The 5,637-nt window shown below is 55.4% G+C and overlaps 1 non-coding gene across 1 annotated transcript; it reads right to left on the reverse strand.

Annotated features, from left to right (window-relative positions):
• Positions 1-4,727: 4,727 nt before the first annotated feature.
• Trnar-ucu (transfer RNA arginine (anticodon UCU)) lies at positions 4,728-4,800 on the reverse strand. Its single transcript has one exon. It is a non-coding gene; the product is annotated as a tRNA-Arg (tRNA).
• Between the last annotated feature and the right edge of the window lie 837 nt (positions 4,801-5,637).

Raw genomic sequence — 5,637 nt, forward strand, 5'->3', positions numbered from 1 at the left:
GTCGGGACCCGGAAAACGCAGTCCAGTTTGAGCCATACCGCGTTACCGTCACCTACTCTTCCACAGTAAACAATACGAGACTTCGCGATCGTCGCCCGTACCAATATGGCGGACGGTCTTGTTTACATCAGTGTTGCTAGATCACCAAGCAATTTTGCATAGGGTCTATTGCCGGAACGTCACCGCCTCGCTTCGGGTCAGGCCCGGGTGAGGCGGGGGCATAGTCCTGCGCCCTAGTCTATACCAGTTCAATACTTGTCTTTCTTTGGCTCCGCACCACCACTCCTTCGTCGAGTCGGCCGGTTGGGCGGGGCGGTATGTGAAACCTCGCGCCGCCTCGTTGGCCGTCTCGTTGTGGTTTGCGTTGCCTCGGGCCGACACGTCCCTTCCCATTTGGGCCGGGAACCACTTGATAGTCACCGCTCTGTTCGTTGGGTTCACCGCGCGCAGCACCCGCACTGCTGCCACACACACACTGCATGTGGCGTAGTTCCGCACCGCGGTCCTGGAATCGCTCAGCACGGTCGTGCATCCGGGGTGGGCGAGGGCCAGGGCGATGGCTACCTCCTCGGCCTGATGCGCCGACCGTGTCCACACGCTCGCCGCCGCCATCGTCTCGCCGGTGAACGCACTGACCACCGCCGCAGCGAAAGCTCCCCTCCTGTCCTGATATTCCGCCGCGTCATCATATACGGCACCGCTGTCTCTGGCGTGGAGGTCGATCAAGGTTCTGGCCCTTGCCGCCCTCCGCTCCCTGTTCTACTCAGGATTTACGTTCTTGGGTATCGGGCACACTTACACGTGTCTCCGCACACACTCTGGTACCTCCGCTCCTTCCGCAATCTCCTCGTCCGCTCTCCTCAGCTCCAGTCCTAGGATACGGAGCACCTGCCGGCCGGTTCTCGTGCCCGAGAGCCGCTCCAGCTGGGCCGTTCTCTGGGCTTCTGCAATCTCCTCGAGAGTGTTGTGCACCCCCAGTGACAGGAGCTTCTCCGTGCTTGCACAGTCGAAAAGCCCGAGTGCGGCCTTGTAGGCCCTTCGTATGAGCACGTTGATCCTGTTGCGCTCGTGTACCTTCCAATTGTGGAAGGCCCCCACGTAGGCAATATGGCTCACGGCAAAGGACTGGACCAGCCGCGTGAGGCTGGCCTCCTTCATGCCTCCGGCCTTTTTGCTCGATACCTTCTTTATGAGGCGTATGGCCGTGTTGACTTTGGTCGTCAGGCGGTTGATGGTTTCGCCATTGCCTCTGCCTCGCTCTAGGAGCATGCCCAGCACCCGGATCTTTTCGACGTGCGGGATCACCTGGCCGCCGCTCGTTAGTATCATGATTTTCTCGCTGTCCCTTCTCGGGTCTCACTTCTTCTTTCTCACTCCCTTCGGTGGCACCACTAGCAACTCCGACTTGCTCGGTGACCACACCAGCCCCGAGCCGTCCAGTTGCTCCTCGATGGCGTCCACCGCCGGCTGTAGCGTGTCTTCGATGTGGGCGTCGCTGCCTCCCTTTACCCAGAGCGTGATATCGTCGGCGTAGATGGTGTACCTGACCCCGCTGAGGTAGGAGCATACCAAACTACGCCAGACGGCACGGTGAAGGGAATAACACGAGGAGTTCCAGTGGAGGACACGCCGGCAGAAATCCACCGGAACATCGTCCACCCGCGCAACCCGCTGGCTCGCGGAGCGCAACGCATTGGCAATACGACAACGGTGATTGTGGCCTTTGATGGGCTGAAGGTGCCCAATTATGTGTGCTATGAAACGGTACTCCTCCGGTGCAGCCTGTACCGCAAGCACATTGAGGTGTGCAGACAGTGTGGTAGGGTCGGACACAGGAGGGACGTATGCCCCAATCCCAGTGCTAAAGTGGGCTTCGACTGCAGCGTTAACAACCCGACCGAGGGGCACGACTGTAAGGTCAACTGCAGTATCTGCGGGGGGCCACACCCAACAGGCGATCGGGACTGCAAGCATCGGTACAAGGTACCTTACGTGGTGACCCGGCGGCAGTGGGAAAGGAAGATGGAGGAGCAGCGTGCAAGACGGCAGCTGCCGAACCCAGATGAGTTCCCAGAACTGAGGACGTCAGTGGAGAGAGCAACAACAGCTGCTACCGAGCGGAACACGTCACGTTCCAGGAAGAACAGCAGGGGCCGAAGCGCGAGTCGCCAGCGCGGCAGATCCAAGTCAGGAGAGCGCGTAAGCGGGGCGGACGCCACCAAAGCAGGAATTAGGAAGAGTGGTCCATCGCTGCAGCAGAGCCCAGGGCCGAGCGGTGGAGGTAACAGCGGGGACAAGAAAGGCGACAAGAGGGACGAGGAGATGGAGCTACTCAAGACGAACGTAGTCATGCTTACCAGAGCAAATGAGTTACTCAATAGAAAAGTCACGGAGCTCGTGGCAGCGCTGGACAAGTCCAACAAGGAGGTGATGGCGCTCAAGCTGGGTCTACCGGGACGACCCACGCCGACACAACAGTTGGCGGAGGAGCGGCAATGCGAGCGGCGACAACAGCAGCCGCCGCATCAACAGGCGGAGCGGGCGCAAACCCCGGCTGCCGCAGCCCCTCAGGCAATGGAAGAGGAGACTGTGAAAGACGAGACGACGACCGTGGCAGCGGGACCGGTGCCCAAGAAGAGAGCCACCGAAAGCCTCAAAGAGCGGAGAATCAACGAGAGGCTCAACAGAATGGAAGAGCAACACAACTTGACAATCAGTGCGTTCAACGAACACTTTGCGAACATTGACACCGCTCTACAACAAATCATGGCGGCGCTGCAGGCGTCAGAAGGACAGGTACCAAGCCAGCAACACCACCCACCGCAAGCATGGATAGAGCAGCAACAACATCAGCTACAGCAGCAGGGACCACGCGAGGCCTCCTAGTATGGCAGTGGAATTGTAACGGTTTCGTCAGAAAGAAGCCAGTCCTGCAGCAACACCTGGAACAGACAACCGTGAGGCCCGACGTCATCTTACTGCAGGAGACCCTTACCGAGGAAGTCAAGCTCCCAGGCTACAAGGCCAGCGTCAGCCCTCCGAGCCTGCGGGACACTACCTGCAGCACCGGCAGAGGGGCCTGCACCCTGGTGAGAAAGGGCATCACTTTCCTAGAGCACGAGGTACTCGGCGTGAACAGCCTGATTGAGCACACTTTCGTCGAGGTGGTAACCGGGAAGAAGGGTAGGAAGGAGAGCACATTCATGCTAAACGTCTATAGCAGCCCGGCACACAGGAAACAGAAATTCAAGGCTCTGCTCCACAAGGCTAACCGCATCGCCGGCCCGAGCAACAGACTGGTCGTTTGCGGAGACTTTAACGCGCCTAACCAGGCCTGGGATTATATCAGGACACATGTCAAGGGCCGGGACCTTCGTGAAGCATGAATGCTTCGAGAAAACTAATAAAAAACATACAAACTTGTAAAAAAAAACTCAGTTATTGCCATAAAAGTTGCCTAATTTTAGCTTAGGGCCCTAAATTTGTGCCTCATTTTCAAGAAAGATTGTTAGCCATATCTTCAACTACTGCTCTGGCAACTACAGCGTGGCATCATGGTGGCATCCGTGTTTAGACACATTTTTGAGCCAGCTTTACCCGCCTGACAACAAACGTTTATTGCTCCAAAAACGCCCTACCAGCCTGAGCGCTTGCTTGCGAGCAGGCCACCATGCCTGCTTTTTTGTGGCACCAGACCGGAAATAGACCCCTCCACGGTGCGGGGAAAAGGACGAAACTCCCCGGCCTATGACATATCGAAGGCCGCCGGACAGAACGCCGCGTGCCGCACCCTCTCCGGGAGAGAGCGCACAGCTTTCTTCGCGTTGTCCGCGGTTGAGTTGAGGGGGAACATTATTGCGCGATTTTTCATCGCGCGTAGTTTCCGTGATAGTGAACGGATTTTCATAAATCTTGCGGTAGGAGATAGCTGGGACAATAGACTTTACCCCAAAATACATTCCGAGTAGTCGATGGTAAGTTTTGCAGGGTCCGTTTAATATGGTGAGTCATTGGTTGCACCATAAAACTCACAGTCACAGTCCTAAACAATCGGCGTCAAATCGGGGGAATCAGTGACTAATTGGGCATCCGGGGGCTCCCTACGGGACCCGTTACTCGCGAACAACAACAACGCTGACACTGGCACTGGTCCTTTCTTGGCGGTGCATTGCGCAAAATGAGGCTGTCAACCTATTTTTAAGAAGCGCATGCTTGTGTCTTGTGGCATCACTCAGCTTATTCATGAAGCCACGAGGCCGGGGCGACTTTAAGATCGAGGAATCGGTGCGTCAGCTTCCCCTCGCTGGCCCTCGTGACGACGACATCACCTGGTTGTTTTTTTTTGTGTGTGTGTCTTTAGATATATTGTTGCAAGTTCATACGGAGTCATTTCTGTTTTCGGATAAACGTCTGCGCATGGGGCATATAATTCAGTTGAAATTTTTCTTCTTCATGCATCCCATGTCTTTCACGATCGGGTTTCTGTTTATTTTTTTCGGAATCGCACTCAAAGCAATTGTATAAGATGAACGTACTGCAGGCATTAGGGAGCGCATAGAATGAAACAAAGACCCAAGCTAACGCATTATTCAAGAAAGAGCACGACAAATGAAAAGTGGCAAAAACGAATAAATTTGTTTGAAGCAGGCTTGAAAGCAAAGTTTAACGCCGTTGTAACGCGAAGCTTCGGCCAGTGAAACGCTAAAAAAAAAAGTGGGCCTACACCCCATCCCTGCCGGGATTCGAACCCGGGACATTTGGATTAGAAGTCCAACGCGCTTTCCACTGCGCCACAGGGACGACGTGAAGAGCATGGCAAAAGCGGGTATAAGAACATAAAGTTGAAGGTAGTTTACACTGGAGGAGGACACAACTGATTGCGTTCCGGAAAATTGATTACACACACGCAGTGGTGGCTAATTAATGCCCCTCTGTGAGCACGCAGAGTGTAGAAACATACAAGCAGGCACCCAAGTACCTAGGCGGTTATCTACTGGAATGTTGGGATGTGTAAGGAGCGTGTTTCCCTGAGGGTTTTGTTCATTTTGCTAACTGGGAGCGCGTTTGCTCAGAGAGGACTGCTCCGCGCGCCGCGATGTGGCGCTTCGTGCAACAGTGGTGGTAGTGATACAACGACCACAGACCTAACACTACTCACTCTAGAGGAAAAGCTGCCCGGGCAGCCCGTGTATTGAACCGTGCTGAACCCGACCGCAGCCATGATGCCACCTTTGCAGCATTGCCCGCTGACTTTTTGCCTTCTAGAGTTGGTGGCAGTAATGGGTATTCACCTGGCAACTTACGAATTCCATCCTGGCAGCCTCCGTTGCGCTGAATGCGGTGTGTGAAAACGTTGTGAAGTTTTTCCCGGGTAGGTAGCCAACTCTTGCGCCATACGAACGCGTTAGTTGCAGTGTTGAATTTACCGCTACTTAGAAGGTTAGCGCGTAGAGTATATAGGGCGTACTTCGTACGCTCGGAGGTAGCTTTTGCGAATGCGTCAGTGGAGTTCTGTCGGCGCTTCGGAGTTAAGCGAACGTGATTGTTCGCGCCCCTCCGCTTCGGAGGGATTCCTTTTCGGCGGCCCGTTGTCCGCGCGGGCCATCGCCCTGGATTTGGATTTCGGCCGGCTTTCGC

Source organism: Haemaphysalis longicornis, unplaced genomic scaffold, assembly GCF_048455015.1.
Source record: "Haemaphysalis longicornis isolate Haplotype H1 unplaced genomic scaffold, Haemaphysalis longicornis Haplotype H1 scaffold_1, whole genome shotgun sequence".
NCBI classification, from domain to species: domain Eukaryota; kingdom Metazoa; phylum Arthropoda; class Arachnida; order Ixodida; family Ixodidae; genus Haemaphysalis; species Haemaphysalis longicornis.